The sequence below is a fragment of the Protomyctophum bolini genome (assembly GCF_963924005.1).
Source record: "Protomyctophum bolini genome assembly, chromosome: 4".
NCBI lineage: Eukaryota > Metazoa > Chordata > Actinopteri > Myctophiformes > Myctophidae > Protomyctophum > Protomyctophum bolini.
Window position 1 is genome coordinate 38066644 of NC_137865.1, and position 19777 is coordinate 38086420.

Sequence of the window (19777 nt, forward strand, 5' to 3'; positions counted from 1 at the left end):
CTCTATACAATCTACAGGCCACGTGAATCCTTGCATCGGCGAGCAGGATTCACTGTCACACGTGTGTGTGTGTGTGTGTGTGTGTGTGTGTGTGCGTGTGTGTGCGTGTGTGTGTGTCACACCATCCATCTCATTACGTTTCATAATGGGATCCAATTTGGTATAAGGCAACCTTTCTTTGGAAACTACCTTCCTCTAATGAACTATTGCTGTCTCCTTAAACATGCTGGTGCTGAGTTCTGCAACTTTCTCCGGAAGCACCTCCATTTGAGCTCTGCTATTTCAACAGCTCGTTTGTGAGTGTTATTGTCTGCGTGTGCATCAGTTTTGAATACATAACTGCCTTTGAGCAGGGCTATATACTGTCCTATTGGTCCAGGCATTCGCCAAATGTACTCTCCAGACATTTACTTTATGTGCCTCATATTCCATGTGAATCATTCCAATGAGAAATGAATTGAGTGAGTTAGTGAGTGAGTGAGTGTGTGAGAGTGTGTCTGACCCTTGATAATTAGCTCTCTATTGTGCCCTCCTGAGAATAATGTTTAATTGGTGACATCTTACTAATGAAAGTTTAGATGCATAAGCTTTTATAGAAGTTGCTCGTCCTCCCCCCACACACGCATGCACGCACGCACGCACACACATGCGTGTGGATACGTTGCTTTGGCATGGTCCAGACTGGCTCTGTTCACTTCAAGGTTGAAGATTGTGAAGTGGAAAGTTAATGTATGCCTGTCATACACAACCCACCACCTCCCTCCATGCCATTTTATCCACTGTTTGCCCTCTAAAAGCACAGTACAGTTCACACACAGTACACACACACACACACACACACACACACACACACACACACACACACACACACACACACATGCATGCATGCATGCTCATACACACGCACACACAGTGAGAAGGATGTGAAGCATACGGACGTACTGTACGTATACATGCAAGAACACAGACACACGCTGATACACACAGATACAAGCATGCAAGGAAGCATGAGTGTGGACACACACACGTGCACGCACACACACAGTCACACACACACACCTCTCAACCCCGCACATCACTCCTCCCCATCAGGTCAGATTCTAATGATGCTGGAGCGAGTGATGGAAACAGAGAGAGAGAGACACACAGAGAGAGAGACAGAGACAGGACAAGAAGTGGAGGTTATGCACTTTTTAAGCACATAATAGGAGGGATAGAGGGAAGAACGGAGGAAGAATGGTTGTAAGGACGGGTAGGGTATAGTTGGAATCGTCCGGATGTGAGTCTGACGTGTTTTGGTGGAAATAAATCTGCATAATGACTAGCAAATGATTGGCAGCAGAGGGCGTATGGGAAGAGCAGGGAGAGATGTAAGGCAGCAGAAACATGGCACAAGTTAAGAGGAGAATAAGAGGAAGACGTTGGCGCCTCGGCGGGGGTGCAGTGATGCACACGTTGACAGGGGAATGGAAACATCAGGGCTCAGAGCTTACTGAGTGTATATAGGGCTGTAGGCCATATGGACCAAATCAACTGTCTTCATTCCATATTCCTCAATATCGATATTGTGATGATAATAATAAGTGACTATAATGAACATTTTATTAAAAAAAGCAATAGGGAACAAATGCGATAATTGCAGATCTAGCGCACACATGTCAGCTTGTACACTATAGTGGCTATTTTCTGCATTTTTTTTGTAAATTTCTGAAAGCATAAAATAAGGCTCACATGATTAAAACCAGTAAAACACAACATTGTGCCATCTCCCAATATTAGGATATCCAAAATGCCAGACCATACCTATATAGTCTGATATCACAATATCAATAGTATATTGATATATACATGCATTGCAAGTCATCGCAAACTTTATGCATTCCAGTTATGTAAATAACAAAAGTATTACGAGTCTGGTTGATTATTGCTTTCCCCTAGAACATTAATGCAATTTAGGCCCAGTTCTTCGAGGAAGATTCTCCGCCTAATATAATATCTGCAGATAGCAGAGGCATATTAAAGCATGCTTGGGGTGGAGATGGCAGCTGTAATTGTGGTAGTTGTAGTTCTGTACAATGCTACAGTAGGCCTACTTCAGGCTTAAAGTTAACAATCAACAATCATAATCAGCTGATACTAGCAATCAGTGTTGATTTAATTTGTAGACTAAACTATGACGAGAAATGTTCGACTGCCTTTTTTCACTGATGAAAACTAAATGAGAACTAAGCTACGATGACTAGAACTAAATATGTTGACAATTTCGTCAACAGATGAAAAGTAGACTAAAATGTTAGGGAGGGATAGTGGAGAAGAGATCCAGTAGAACTAAAAGACAACTCATTTTATGTTCTGTTAGGGTCTTTATAGGTTACAATGGAGAATGCACTGGCAGACATGCATGAGTCTTGTGGGAATGATCAGTTGATTGCCTTGAAGAGATAATTACGTTTTAGGTGTCAAAGGTCATGGTCAGCTAGTCACAGCAAGATATGCACCGAGACGGCTCTCCTAAAGGTCTTTAATGGTCTAATTTGAACTGCAGATTCCGTAACCCAGCTGCCATATTTGTGCTCCTGGATCTTTCAGTGGCTTTCGACACTGTTGATCACAGGATTCTCCTTTCTCGCCGCGAGCACCAGGTCGGTATCCGAGAGGACTTTTGCTGTTCAACTGGGGGATTTCTCTTCACCCATAGCTCCCCTCACGTGCAGGGTCCCCCAGGGATCTGTCCTATAGGCCCACTGCTATTTCCCCTTCTTCATGCTTCTGGTCTATTTTCACCAGCCACAATATCTCCTTCCATTGCTATGCCCATGACGTCCAAATCTACCTACCCATAAAACCAGATTCAATCCATTTCCATTCAACCACTCATCATCTTCGACCATAACACTGACACACCCCTTATTACCCCGGATATCCTCACCCCCAACATCTGCTCCACCGCCAAAAACCTTGGCGTAGTCTTTGACAGCTCATTTAAAATGGGCAAACATATCAGTTCCGTCGTTAAGGCCAGCTACTTTCAACTCAGATTACTCGCCAAAGTCAAGCCCTATCTCCCTCGCCAACAATTAGAAATAACCATTCTGCCTTCATTTCCTCAAGATTAGACTACTGCAATTCCCTGTACATCGGCCTAGATCAGTCATCCCTCAGGCGCCTGCCGCTGGTCCAGAACTCAGCAGCGCACCGTCTCACTGGCACAAACATATTAGTCCTGTTTTGGACTCGCTTCATTAGCTCCCTGTCAAGTTTAGTCCTTTTTAAGGTCCTTTTATTTGCCTATAAATCCCTAAATGGGCTAGCCCCGATATACGTACCTCACCAAGCTTTTGCAGCCAGGGCTCTGAGGTCTGCTGATCAGTCACTACTAACTGTACTTGAAACAACAAACCGGAGCAGGGGCGACCGTGCCTTCACCTCAGCCGCCCCCGCACTCTGGAACAACCTATACCTTTCCCTGTCCGATCTGCCCAGTCCGTTGAGGTGTTCAGATCCTTATTGAAAACTCACCTATTTTCCTTTTTAATTTTCTATAAAATTGATATAACCATGACATCAATTTAATTAGTAAATTAATCAAATGTTAAATGCCGGAATATACAAGCACGTGCATGCAAACACTATACACAAAAGCACACCGCCTTGAACTCAGACACACACACACACACACACACACACACACACACACACACACACACACACACACACACACTGCAGGTTATGTAAAAGTGTGTGTGTGTGTGTGTGTGTGTGTGTGTGTGTGTGTGTGTGTGTGTGTGTGTGTGTGTGTGTGTGCGTGCGTGTCATGGGGTCCATGGAAACACACACTGTGGAGGATCGAAGATTGGTGGAAAACAGCAGCGAGCACACACTATGTGGAGCAAGGCATTGGTACACATGGAGAAAGAAAACAAGGGTGTGCGTGCGGTGTGTGAGTCCGTGCGTGCGTGCGTGCGTGCGTGCGTGCGTGCGTGCGTGCGTATAGTCGAGCTAATGCTTTCCCTTTGAACATACAATACACAACCCTCACAGAGAGCTTAGAGCAGAACCACAGCTCTTGTTTTATTTTGAAATCTGATTCCCAGCTGTGAACATTATGAACGTGACTTTTTTGTTTTACTTTTTCACATTTTACCCTTTTGAGTACTTTCAGAAAAGCACCTGCCGGCGACTCCAGATTATTTGCCGACCCCTCCAGGTTGAGAACACGATCTTTTGAAGTTTGAACTCGATCAGTCAGACCATCCTAAAAATACATGAAGGCAGATACAGTACACATGCTCTCTGAGATTTAATTTATGCTACGATAGACTGTCACGCCTTAATGTTACAGGAAACCACACACGCCTCTGTCACTGTAGTTATTAATTCTTCAGATGCCCCCTAGGTGGTAGCATAAGTACACCTAACCGGCGCGATGCGAGACAAAGTCACAAATGATTTACAATCGTCGAGATGCGCGACGGCTCACCATGGGCAGCGCTCGAAGCTTTCGAGTTACAGGGCTTTCTAAAATCATATTAAAATGGAGGCTCAATGGAGCTACAGTAGATGTAAAAAGTCCCATAGCTGGTGGGGACGTAGGCGCTCCATAGCAACCGGAGCACTGCTAAAAGGTAAATTGACGACCGCCGCTTTCATATATGGATGATACGGCGGGTTATGAACATGTTCGTAGATGGCTGATGCCGTATAGTACGAGTATAATCGTAGGTAGCACAGAAATAATTAATCTATAGCAATTATGAAACTGATTGATTACATGAATACCACACACAATAGCCTAAGTCCTACCATGTGATGAAGATTCTTTTTTTTATTTTCTACATTTTTAGCCAACGAAAATGTAATGGTGGTGAAATGCGAACATATGATGTAGATCTGTTCTTTTTGCTGAGCACTGCAGTTTTAGTACGGAGTGCTTTCACCACGGTGAAGTTTGTTTCACATTGGACAATGGACATCCATCCGGGGTGTGTAACACTGCAAACGATGCATATGACTTAAACAGGTGGAATTCATCATCTGATACACCTAACGATTAAAGGCTTTCATGATTCCGACGTTGGTCTTTAATTCGGAGCAGACATACTAAAATAGAGTAGACATTTACGTGAAAGCTTTGTGAAAGATATATTGTATATATACACAATGGATTTTCATGTGAAAACATCTGCAACACCTATAGGCCTTTTCATCGAAGCATCACAACCCTGAACCCAAATCATTGAATGGCCATTTGGTGGACACTTGTAACATGGTGTAAAACTACAGTGGGAATTGGACACAATGCAGAGTAGACCATTTGCTTTATAGTTTAGAAAACATTAATAATAAATACCTCCAACCGAGTATCTTCACATCTTGCATTGTTATGCAGATGAGCTGAGCTGTATAGGCCTGAGTTAAACCTATAGCCATCCTGTAAGTTAGTGAAAATATAGATGTGTGTCTCAGGCTCATATGGCCTAGGGGTGATACACAAAGGCATAAAACATTTCCCAGTATTTCTTTTGTAAGTGCACTGTTTGTTTAGATATTATGCAACATTGCATACGCTTGTCTTTTGACATTATTAGTAGCTATCGCCACTGTAGTACCTACTATACAGAGCATTTAATGGACACCTCTCGAGACATAATGTGTGGTTGTGAAGCTGTCACAGCGAGGCCCGCTGGTGTTGTTTGATGTCGTTTGATGCCAATGGTGCCATGGAGACGGCTCTGCCTTGAGGCGAAAGTGATAGATTGAAGGCGGTTTTCATGAAGGGTCATAAAACAGGAACATTTCCCAGCCGATTAGCAGGTACCCTCCTCCTTACATTTCAGTCAGAAACACTCACGTCGAAGTAGATTTTAAAACCATGTATTGCAACAAATGGAATGCAGCTAAACATGGCGTTAAAGCAGTGGTTCCCAAAGTGGGGTCCGGGAACCCCCAGGGGTCCTTGAGGAAGTTCCAGGGGGTCCCCAGCTAAATGATAATGTTTTATGCATATGCTCGGAAGTATATACTGATGTTGATGGTGACGTAATTAAGACAATGTCGGGTTATAACTGGCTGTCGATGGTGACGTAATTAGGATATGTTTCAGTGTCAGGTGATTTAAAGGTAATGTCTGTCTGTATGTATACATGTATGTAATCTGAAACCTGTCTTTATTACGTCACCATCAAAAGCCAGTTATAACCCGGCATTGATGCATATCTTAATTACATCACCATCAACATCAGTATATCTGAGCATATATACGCACATTCGTACCAGCACGACCACAATACTTGCGTGCTCTGCTTGCACAAGTAATTACTTCCGCAAGCAGAGCGTGCGCAAGTATACTGTTTTCGGCTGTGTATGTCGGTGACACCCTCGACCTATCAGGGCACTGTGTGCATGTCGATGCGTCGCTCGGCCAATCAGAGTGCGAGTTGGCAGCTTGCTGCAGCGTATGTCGGTGCAGGTCCCTTTGATCCTTTGGATCGCCTCCTCCTTGTGTTGGTGCCATTGCTCGGCCAATCAGGGATTGGCTGATGACGTAACTACAGTATGTGTGTTTATGTAAAAACATGTTTAAAGGACGTATGTGGATGATGTAGTAACCAATTTAAGTTTATAGTATAAATATTAACTATATATCAGTTGTTTCAATAACTTCATTGGGGTCTGCATAGCAGACCCCTGTATATTGCTGCGGACCCCCATATTAAAATACGTTGTTCCATGCAGGGACCCCCTGCAGAAGCAAAGATTTTAGTTAAAAACGTCCACTCTGAAATGATATATATTCACAGATGTGCGCCACATTTTCAAGTTTTTTCAAACATAGCAATACAAGCTTGAGCTTGTAGCTCAATACAAGCTACAAGATCGTATAGATCTGCTATTGAGCTTGTATAGATCTGCTATTTTTCAATAGCTAAAGTAAAACATAATGCTTAAAACACCAAAAGGGGTTCCCCGTCCTGCATGGGAACCGTTCTGTTAAGAGTTAAAACACCAAAAGGGGTTCCCCGTCCTGCATGGGAACCGTTCTGTTAAGAGTTAAAACACCAAAAGGGGTTCCCCGTCCTGCATGGGAACCGTTCTGTTAAGAGCGTGGTTCCCCGTCCTGCATGGGAACCGTTCTGTTAAGAGCGTGAGCTCTGATTGGAGTATGGAAGTGTGTCGTAATGACCAGCAGAGCTGTGTCATGAATGAGGAATAGGAAGCTATATAGGCTGATTGACGCGATAGGCTGACTGACAGCCGATTATGGCTGAGGCGTGAAAGCCTTTCATTCTTCTGTCCTGGGGACCATTTCACATTGTTAGTGTGCATCGAAATGGTATGAATATATTATGGGTTTTTTGGTGTGTGTCTGATAACCCCAAACCACATTTGCACTCAGAAGATTGTAATAGAAATATGTTCTGCAGGCTTGTTCATGTTTTTTAGAGGTAGGCAGGTGCGTGGGTATACAGTAGTAGGGTATAGATGAAAGTGGGTATACAGTAGGTAGGTGTGAATCAACAACCCCAGCACCAACCCCATCTCCAGGCACCAACCCCAGCACCAACCCCATCTCCAGGCAGCGACCTTCTCCTCTTTTGAATCATCCAAGACGAACTGGAGGAAATTGGTGAAAAGCAGTACAAAGGGAGGGAGGGAGGAGGCGTATACGTAGGCAGACTGTCAGAGGTAGTGTGTGTGTGTGTGTGTCTGTGTGTGTGTGTGTGTGTGTGTCCTATTCAGTCCTGCTGGCTTTGTGCTTCTCTTGTGTAGTTGAAGGTTGAGCCGTGGGCTCCAATGAAAAGATCCCATTGGTAAATAGAGAGGACCCTGTTCTCAGAAATCTCTCTCTCTCTCTTGCACACACACACACACACACGCGTGCGTGCATGTGCGCTCAGGCAGCCTCTCCAGTGGCCTTGGTCCACACATCAGCACACGCGTTGCCTTTGTTCCATCCGAACATCTTTATAGAAGAGACTAGAGAAAGCAGCAGCTCCTGACAACCAATGCAGCCCTCCTTCCTTCCCTCCTTCCTTCCTTCCTTCCTTCCTTCCTTCCTTCCCTCACGGTTCTGTTTGTCTCCACCATGCAGGCCCAATGTGGCCCATGGGGGTAGAGCGGACCGGATGGGAACCATGAGGTTCACAGTTTGATCTCAGGCTCCCCCCAGAGATTGGGCCTCATTTATCAACGGAGTTGTATATTCTGCCTTAAATTGGAGCGTGGGTTTTGCCGTACGCCCACGTCAGCGTGGCATTTATCAAGTGATCCTATACTGCCGATCCTAGTAATGTATTTCGTCTGAGCTTTGATAAGTATCATGGCTGTAAACGACCGTCATTTAAATAAAACGTCCTTAAATATTCTAAAATGCCCCCGATTATAGTTACGACATGAACAACTGGAATACGACCAAACATGTGGGAAGCCAATAAGAAAATAGTTTCCCCCTCGCTGACTGTCATGTTGCATGGGGGAGTGCAGGATGAACCCCCTGAGGTACGCACGCTCTGTGTGTGTGTGTGTGTGTGTGTGTCTCTCTCTCTCTCTCTCTCTCTCTCAGGTTAGTAGACTAATATTCTGTCTATACTATATACACACACCTATATCTGCCTGCCTGTGAGTATCGTCTATTTCAGAATTTTATATTTTTGAAAAGCTTCAATCAAATCGACGTTTATCAAATTGATTATATTTATTGAGCATATTTTAGTCAAATGGGTCAAGGTCGATCGGACCCAAAAACCGGGCATCGGACGGGCTGCGCTTACTGCAACGTGTCCATGCCGGCAGCATGCAACGTCTGCGCTTACTGCAACGTGTCCATTCAGGCAGCATGCAACGTCTGCGCTTACTGCAACGTGTCCATTCAGGCAGCATGCAACGTCTGCGCTTACTGCAACGTGTCCATGCAGGCAGCATGCAACGTCTGCGCTTACTGCAACATGTCCATGCAGGCAGCATGCAACGTCTGCGCTTACTGCAACGTGTCCATGCAGGCAGTATGCAACGTCTGCGCTTACTGCAACGTGTCCATGCCGGCAGCATGCAACGTCTGCGCTTACTGCAACGTGTCCATGCAGGCAGCATGCAATGTCTGCGCTTACTGCAACGTGTCCATGCCGGCAGCATGCAACGTCTGCGCTTACTGCAATGTGTCCATGCAGGCAGCATGCAACGTCTGCGCTTACTGCAACGTGTCCATGCAGGCAGCATGCAACGTCTGCGCTTACTGCAACCTGTCCATGCAGGCAGCATGCAACGTCTGCGCTTACTGCAACGTGTCCATGCAGGCAGCATGCAACGTCTGCGCTTACTGCAACGTGTCCATGCAGGGCAGGCAGCATGCAACGTCTGCGCTTACTGCAACGTGTCCATGCAGGCAGCATGCAACGTCTGCGCTTATTGCAACGTGTCCATGCAGGCAGCATGCAACGTCATCAGTATTCTTTAACCGCAGATCTTCAGCGAATGGGTTCTGATGCTCTGCTGGGACACGACGGCTGCATGTATGTGCTGATGTAAGCTTACAGCGGATTGTAGCGGCCCTTTAATAAGTCATTGGGTCTTAGACTGAGACATGCATAATTGAAGACACTGACCTGCCGTCAACACATAATGTATATGACAACAGTTAAGGCATGGCCAGTTTGTTTCCTCATATGAGGGTTTTGATTTGAACAAGCATACTGCGTGCGTGCGTGCGTGCGTGCGTGCGTGCGTGCATGCGTGCGTGCGTGCATGCGTGCGTGCATGCGTGCGTGCATGCATGCGTGCGTGCGTGCGTGCGTGCATGCGTGCGTGCATGCGTGCGTGCGTGCGTGCGTGCATGCGTGCGTGCGTGCGTGCATGTTCATGTGCTAGTGTTTGTGTTTTGTGTGTTCACAGTGGTGGAAGTAAGTACATTTACAATTTTGAGGTAGGCTTTTACTTGAATATTTCCAATTTCCAATACTTTTACTTCTACACTACATCTCAGAAGCAAATATTGTGCTTTTACTCGATTACATTTATTTGAAAACTTTAGGCTGACTTTGATTATTATTACAAAACATGCATGCATAAACCACCTTAGCCCTACAGACTACAGTATGCATAAACCACCTTAGCCCTACAGACTACAGTATGCATTTTAGTCATTTGAAAATTGAAGCTCACAATGTGTCGTGATGACGCATCGTGAGCTTTGGAGATCTGCTATTTTCAAATGATTGTTTGAAAACTTTAACCCGTTTAGACCTGAGGACAATTCTACAAATGTATTCTAAATCCTGACAGCTTTCTGAAAAACCTATGTTTCTATGTCAGTTGTTCTCAAACATTTTCATGTCAAGGACTATGTATTGTAATAGGCTGCTGACCCCCATCTGAAAATATGGGACCTCCCAGAAGCAAAGATTTGAGTTAAAAAACATCCGCCCTGAAAGAATAATTATATTCAAAGATTTGCGCCACGTTTTCACGATTTTTAAAAAATAGCTAAAGAATAACATAATACGTAAAACACCACAAGGCGTTAACGTCCTGAACGGCTTTAATGAGACATATTATGCATAAAGAGTACTTTCCACTTTTGGTACTTCATTCCAATACTTGCCAGTACTTTTACTCAAGTACATGTTGAATTCCGAACTGTAGCAGGGTATTTCTATGATGTAGTATATATTGATACTTTTACTTCAGAACACGCGTTCTTGCAGGCTGCAAGACCAGCGAGGTCCGCAAGGAAGCAAGTACACTAAACAGCAATGATGTTAAAGTGTATGTATTGTATTATACCCCTGAAACGGGGGAGAATAATTATGAAACAATACGCAGTGTTCTCTCAGTCAAGGCTTTGTATTGAATGGAGAACGTTGCTGCAGCGGTTCCCCCTACAGACAGACTGAAGGCATGAGCAATCCAACGATCTCACAGGCATTACTAGTAAATTATCTTCACTGTACTATGTACTGTACTGTAGAAATACTATCATGCAGAAATAATGCAGTCCACTATCATGCAGAAATATCATTATATTACATTATGCATGTGCTTTGTGCTATGGTCCACGCACGTGTGTGCGCGCGCGCGCACACACACACACACACACACACACACACACACACACACACACTCACAGTCTCACACTCACTCATCTTGTCCTAAATGCTGCACACATTGGCCAGCGAGCAGAGAAGCATGTGCGATGTGCAGTTGTGCACGCACATACACACATACACATAGTTCTTCCACACCATCCTCTCAGACATCCCCAGTCTCTCCGTCTCTGTCAGTGTTAAGTGCTCCCTGTGTACCTTGCCTAATAGCATTCCAGTCCTCTGCTGGGCTCCAGAAATGGAGTAACACACTGTGATACATTTCTGCTGTGTTGTCAGCAATCGAGCAGGACCGCGGCGATTCATGTAGTCTGACCGGGGCAGCATGGAGGTTACAATGATAAGTATGTTTCATTTAAGGCCTTATCGATCGGTCAGGCTAATTATACCCATTTGTCGACCTTATAGCGCGGTGTTTGTGTGTGTGTGTGTGTGTGTGTGTGCGCGTGCGTGTGTGTGTGCGCCATATATGGAGATCTTAAATTCTGAGAATCAGGTGTTACTGTATGTCAAATGTGTGCATGTGTTCTGCATGCTGGGTCACAAGACAAATTTCAGTGTGAACTGACAATAAAGTAGTATCGTATCATCAGAGTAGAAAAGTGAGAATAGCAGCAGATGTATACAGGACCATACAAATAAAAACAATGTATTTTATGGTAATATGTATTATATCATGTATCTATACTGTAGATGGTGTTCTGAATGTGAAGTCAGTGGGGCAAACGTTTCTCGAGTTACGTGCATTACAACCGTACACACACGCACGCACGACGCAGACAGACAGACCGAGACGTGGCGCATTTATAGTAGTATGCGGTGTGATTCTCGCTACAACACAACGTTTGCTGTGGGCCTTGGAAAAGGGTCCTCCTTTCACTGATCTCCTTCAGCACCCTGTGTTCCAATCCTCCTGAACTCTTCAGCACGCAATGTGTTAAAGGGTGGAGGTCTGGGGCCTTATATTGAGATATCGGTCTTCTCGCCTACTTTATCTCTCACTGTATTCTGCTACAGTAGCTCGTCGTCTCCCAGACGAGACAGTCTCCTAGACACGCAGATGACAGTGAAAGAACGGAGCAGAGAACTGTCAATTCGTTTAACCTTTTATTCGTCTGTTTGACCTTTCTCCGTATAGAGGTTTGATATTTAGAATGGCTTTTCCACCTGCGCTGCCAGGGTGTACAGTACAGCAGAGGAAAACCCAGATCCATGACTCCATTTGTCTACCTTCCTAGTAGGGTAGTTTCAGGTATGCGATTCTGCGTTTGCCCTCCTTTGGGAGATAAACAGATATTTGTCGCTATAAGTGTTATTTGTCTTTATACTTGCACACTGTTAATCGAAGTAATCTGAATACAAAGGCCAGGTCTCCCACGCAGGAAGGGACTTTAACCCATTTTGAGCGGGAACCCCTTTTGGTGGTTACATATATTATGTTATAATTTAGCTATTGAAAAATAGCAGATCTACAAGCTCATAGCACGCCACCGAGTGGCGCGCTACGAGCTTGTAGGTCTGATATTTTTGAAAAATCGCAAAAATGTGTCGCAAATCTTTGAATATATATTCTTTCAAAGTGAATGTTTTTAACTCAGGTCTAAATGGGTTAAAGTCAAACATCTTATCTGCTAGCCCAAAGAGGAATTCCCTCTGGCAAAGGCTCAGAGCCCCTTTGCTACACTAACAAATTATTCTATAATCTATTTCCTGGGTTCAGTCTAAACAAGCAATATCTCAGTTTCTATAATACTCTCTTTAATATACCATTAGAAATGGGGTGTTACCCGTGCACGTTATGCCGCATATGCATTCCTTTTCCCACAAAGCATTTCATTTCATGGTCATACATGCATGTCATTTTTCATGTCCCTTCACTTGCATCTCTTTTCTTCCCTCTATCACTTTCTTACAATATAGTGGACAAAAGCCAAGGATATTTGGAAAAAAAGCAAAAAAAAAATACAAAAAAAGATGACAGGGCAAGATCCGAGAAGGAAGGCAGGAAAGAATGAATATGTTGCCTAGGTAGGGAGGGATGCAGGGTAGAATGTAGAAAGCTAGGTAAGTACAGTACAGTACAGTATGTATTTGCATACTGTAATGACTGGTGGCTTTTCTGCATTGAAGGAAGAGCCATTATACAACAACTTTCGATAGGAACATATTTTATTTATAACTAATGTTCCAACCATCTACAATCACTTACACAATGCACGGGGCACCATGCAGCATTATACTCCCTGAAAAACATTCCACGTCAGGGTTTTGTTCCACATAAATCAAAGTGATAACACACTTAACACATACTGTATACATCCCCCGACACATTCCCATAATAAACATAAATAAATGATAATGAGACAATAACCACAACTGATGTGCCCCACGAGGCATGCTGGGAAGTCCCTCCTGTCCAAGGGGTCATCGCCATGTTGGCTTGTGGCGGACAATTTTGTCATCATTCCATTTTTGACACGGACATACAAAAGGAGTGGACAACAATAATATTACCAGAAAAACATAAATTGATAGCCCTGAATGACCACAACAGGTCTGTAACTCTGAGAGTGTTCAAATGGAACCAAATGGACCCTTACGGTTACGGGTCCATTTGGTTATGGGTATTCACAAAGAAAACATTTGAGAACCACTAGTACTGGTTGGAGTCCTAATGTGCCAGAGTATCATAATAAATAATTGCCATACTTATTCTGAAGAAAACCTGGAGACCTGACATTCAGTAAGTGGGTGTTATGATCAAAATGAGAACATTATTTATAATTGTGTGTAAAACAGAAAATCTAAAATTTGCCACGGAGAAGACCAAGTCTCTGCCACGGCCCACGGACATGTTTGTCTGTGTACAGACATGTTGGTGACCCCTGCTCCTGTCCAATGCGTGCCTGGCGTCGCCACAATACATACAGTATACACACACTGTACTATACGGTATGTATTGAGAGAGGGAAATGTCACATGTGGAATGTGTCAATAATGAATTAAAGTCACCTGCGTCAGAGAATCCTCTATTGAAGCAGGCAAACACTCCACATACTCCTCCGCCGACTTTACCTAATCGCACACCTTTTGTCTGGTTCAAGGTAATGCTGATTGGTTGCCATGGTTTCGGTGGTGAGCTCAGCCAATCCCTCGTCACGACCGCGCAGGAGATGTTCTTTCATTCCTCCATCTTCTGTTCCCCCCTCGCTCCTTCCTTTCTCTAAAAGTCATGTCAATGGGAGAAAACCAAGGCCTGGACACAAAGCACAGCGAGAAAGAGAGATGAGGCGCACGTACGCAGGCACGCACGCAGGCACGCACACACACACACACACACACACACACACACACACACACACACACACACACACAGATGTGGGTGGTGTTACAGTGGTAGAGCGACCACTTTCAATCCTGGGCTCGCCTAGAGTTAGTGTCGAAGTGTCGTTGAGCAAGACTCTGATCGAACCACAAATTGCTCCCGATGAGCAGGTTGGTGTCTTTCATGGTTTCCCCTGCCGTGTGTGTGTGTGTGTGTGTGTGTGTGTGTGTGTGTGTGTGTGTGTGTGTGTGTGTGTGTGTGTCATGCACAATCTATGTAAAGTGCCTCCTGCATAAGTGCAGAACATTTTAGCACTGAGCCTATAGCATGCCTGCTCGCTCCAGAGACAGAACTGTGTCAAAGGCCGTGTCCAACCTAGACACAATCTACAGTAAATGTTCTAATAGAAGAGCAGGGAGACCAAATACAACCAACACAAAGTTATATTGTATTACCATACTGTGGGCGAGACGAGACGAGACTGAGCAAATGAAATTGTGGACGGACGTGAGACCAGACTGGAGTACTATAACGCTAAATTCAATATATAAAATTGAACATTTCAGTAAACCTTACTTGATTAAACATAGTATTGTAGCAAATGAGTAAAGCTTACTATATGTACAGTGTATATCACAAATATATTTCATAATCTAGTCGGCAGGTTGAACCCTACTGAACTTTTTTTCTTTTCTTTTTTGGCCCACTACTGAGAATGAGGTGCACTCAGGATGTAAATGCGAGTTCAACTCACTGTGGTGGTCCGGTTTGGTGTAAGGAGCAGCAGCACGGCCTCTAGCCAGGCTTTTAGTCTTGTTAAATCACTACTGTATGTCGATGCCAGAGCATATACAGAGGCAGAATATTGATAGCAGTGTGTGCTTTTGGACACACCTTACGGTATTTTGGCACAATCATGTCTCGATCGGGATCATGTTGGCAGAAGAGGTGGAGATGAACACGTTCTATTGGCAGAGAGATGAAGGATTGGCGGGAGAGAGAGAGAGAGAGAGAGAGGGGGGGGGGGGGGGTGGTCTGTAGGACAGATGTGACATGCTGGGCTTCATATAGTGGTAGTTTTTATTTAATAATAATAATAATAATAATAAACTTTATATTGCAAGTGTTTCACAACACAGCAAAAATAGAAAAACGCATTAAACAATGCAATAAAGAGTAAATAAAGCAATAAAACAATAAGAGTTAAGCTGGCGGCAAAGGTTTACACTACAGAAATGAAGATTTGTCAGAAGACAACTTGAGGAGGAGTGTTTTTTGTTGAAAGGAGGTCTGTCGGACAGGTGTGTGGAAGTGTCTCCCTGCACCAGGACGAGCTAGGGTTTGATGGATGGAGCTCCTTTCCTCTCCAGAGGAGATTAATGAGGAAAGGTCAAACTGTGTGCTGACCCTTAACACAAAAACACACATGGAAGAATAGAATAATGCGTACATGTGCGCACGGATGAGCACGCGTGAACAGGATCATCTCTATTTACCAATGCGGTCTTTTCATTGGAGCCCAAGTCTCAACCTTCAAAGCACGCACGCACACACGCACGCACACATGCACGCACGGCACGCACGCACATATTCGCTCACATGTATACAAATACATATAGATGTCAGAGAGCATGGACATACGTAAAGGCTCTCTTGAACACGGGAGATACTTTAACACACATACAAATACATGAATGTGTGCTCATAATAGGTGTGAGGAACACAGATGAATATACCTGTAAATGTAAAAGAAAATCACAGAATAGAGAATATGACGGTATGCGTGTGACATCATGGGGCTGTGGGAGACATGGACATGGACATGTGGCAGACATGGGGCTGTGGGAGACATGGACATGTGGCAGACATGGGGCTGTGGGCCTTCTGCCACACAGCCCCATGTCTGTGGAACTCTCCCTATTCACCTGAGAGCACCACAGTCCACTGACCTTTTTAAGAAAGCTTTTCCATAAACATGTTTTACTGCTAATGATGTTGCTTATACGCTTCTTTTATTGTATTTTATTTTATTCTTTTTTGCCATGCTTTTTTGTAGCACTTTAAGATTCGCAAGAATGTAAATCGCTTTATAAATAAAATGCATTATTATTATTATTATTATTATCATCGCCATCATAGTTATGCGGGAACGCCTATACTGTGTGGCCAAAAAAAACTACTTTCTGACGTTAAACTCACTTTCCCCACCCACTTTTTAGTTTTTCATGTTAGCATCTTAGTATTTTAATATTATAGGCCATTAAAAAAGGTACATGTAAAATAATCTTCCCTATAAAATATTCTTACTTATTTTTGGTCATTTCATTCTCTCTGGTTTTACTGCTGTTATAAGGCTATATTGTACATTCTGTGCCAACAAAGAAACTCAAATTAAATTGAGTTGAACTGAATATCGAATTGAGTTTAATTTAATTGTATCCCCCACAAATAGCACAGTGGTATTATGCTGCCATCTTTTCATCCTCAAGGTCACAGAGGAAGTGTTTTTCATCCGTCTCCTATTCTGCCGTTAACGAAAGGAATGAGCATGTGTTTGTTATTTGAAAGGGAGAGGCATAGAAGATGGAGAGGCGAAGAAAAGAGAGCTGTGCTCCGCAGAGACCGAGAGTATTTTTGATGAGACAACAGATGTTCCACCCTTCATAAACCTTGACCTAGGCAAAGCAGAGAGAGAAAGGGAGGGAGAGAGAGAGAGAGAATGCCATACAAAACAAACAGGAGAATGGAAAGAAGGCTGAAAAATTGTCAACAGAACAAGAAGATTGGTGAAAACAGACTCAGGGTGAGGATGAACTGAGTCATGAAGATTGAAAAGAAAGAAAAAAAGCAATCACGATGTAGTCAAAAGGTGTATTTTCTGTGTGTCCAATAAAGAGAGGGAGGGAGGAAGATGACAAGCGAAGACAACAGCTCCATATATGTGTTTTTTCCCCCTTTCTGAGGTTTTCTTTTCATGTTAATAAGGTTGTCTGCAGCATCAGGTGTGTTATGGCGTGCCCTTGCCCTGCTTTGACGGCTGGAGGTTGTATGAGGGGCCATACTCAGCAAATCTATCACCGGAAAGTGTGAGGTGGCGAAACTCGAGCCTTCATGAGACACGTACAGGTTACAGTGGTGGAAAGTAACTATACTATACAATAATAAAAAACAAGTCCCCCCATTCTGTGTTGCCTAGAACTGGAGGTCTAAAAAAACCTATTTGTGATGTCACTGAGATGTACTTAATAATGTTACTGATTTTCTTTTTTCAGTTCTAGGCAACACAGAATGGGGGGACTTTTTTATTATTATTTCCACACAACAGCTCTAAGGTATATTAATGACAGTAAAATGTTGAATGTTGTACTTAAATATTGTACTTTTACTGAACTAATGTTTTTTTGAAAACTTTAGTTACTAGTTACCTTGGAGATTTTGATTGGAAAACATACAACACAATCCATACCACCTGTTACCTCTGTGCAGGTGCCAGAGATAAGGGACAGATGAAAGAATAAATAACCGTGGGCGCAACCATGTGCACATTGCGTGCACATCAGATTAAAACAAATATATATATTTTTTAAATAAAACATTGTTTTTTTTTTTTTTAATAAAGTAACTTTACGTCTTGGCACAGGTAGTACCTGCTGTTTAAAACGTAACCTGACGTTCCTGGCACAGATTGGGTTTTTAATCACTTCAACCCTATACATTTCGGCCATTTGAAAATAGCAGATCTATTTTCAACGGATTTTGTACACATTTTGAACTTCTGAAATATGAGTACTTTTACTTTTAGTACTTAAAGTACATTTTGAGTAAAACATTTGAGTACTTTTCCCACCACTGATAGTTTTCCTGATAGTCATAAACTGTCAGAATCAGCTTTTGTGACTGGCAGCTAGGGGGCGGGATGAAGGTGTCTGTGATTGGGGTGACAGGGCTGGCTTTGCCAGCTCACAGGCGCACCTGCAGCAGATTGTGTCAATTAAATGAAGGACAGCTGCTGTGTATATAAGGAAGCTAATGTGCTTGTGTTCTCTGTTGCAGTGAGAGGCTGGGTCCAGACAGAGCCACACAAAACTCCACATTCCTGCCTGTTATAGTTGGATGTTTACTTTAATGTCACACAGTGACTGTTTAGTTCATGTTATCAGAGTATATTGAGGACACTCTGTGACTTGTTACAGTTTAGTTTTGGCTCCTGTTGATGACTGAGATAGTTTGTTTCTTGACCAATTCCCTGGCTTAAGAGGAATAAACAGCCTACTTGAGAACAACTGCCTGTGTCGTGCCCTGGGTAAGGGTTGTGACCCGTGACTTTGAGAGCTGTTTCCCCGTTACAATGGAAGTCAATGAGAGCCTATTTTTATTTCTAATATTGACTATTAAACTGCACAACGGAGCGAAATAATTCATGGAATGGACTAGTTTGCTCATAACAAGGTAAGAAAACAAACCCTCTTTCTGAGGTCCTGCACACATGCTACAGCAAATATATGTATTGACACTGCTTAACCATTTTGACCAGCGTTGAAAGCGTGACCAGGATCCTTACCTACTAACCGTCGCTAACGTGGTATTGGCCAAGAACGGGCTTGGGTGGGACTTAGCGAACGGCTAATTCAATTATATTTTGACACATTTTGACATATTTTTGCTTTGGTACAGTAAGTGTAAACATGTTTTCTCACGCCAATAAAGCTCAATTGAATTGAATTGAATTGAATTGGAAAGGCCATAGCTCTACAGAAGAGAGGGATGGAGGGCAGGGAGGGGGAGGTTCAGCGAAGGGGAGCTACAAAAGAACCAAGGCAAATAATAATAAAGGAAAGTAAGCTGCATGCCCTCCTCTGTTATCCATCCTTTTTTCACTCCTCCTATCTATCTTCTCCCTCCACGTCTCTCTCACAGCCTTGCAGGCCAAATGTCACTCAAGGAGCGGATGGCTAAACCAACATACTGTATTTCAACTGTCTTCTTGCCAACAATTGCTCGAGGAGGAGAGCGAGATGGAAGTGACGATAGATGAAATAAAAAGGAGGCATGAAGGGATATAAAGGGAGAGAGCATGGGGTGAATAACAGTGTAGGAAAACAGGAACTAATTGGAGTAAGCAGAACAGAGATAGCGAAGATGCAATGTAAAAAGAAAAAAATAACAACTAAAAAGGCCATTCAAGCACTATATTGTTGTGACCATTAATGACTATTGTTCACCATAGTCAATGTTGTAGAAGTAGCAAAGACGCTGCTGATGATTTGGACGCCCTGGACGTAGCTCTGGTCCATAGCCCTAATGCATTTAGCTCTGGTCCATAGCCCTAATGCATTTAGCTCTGGTCCATAGC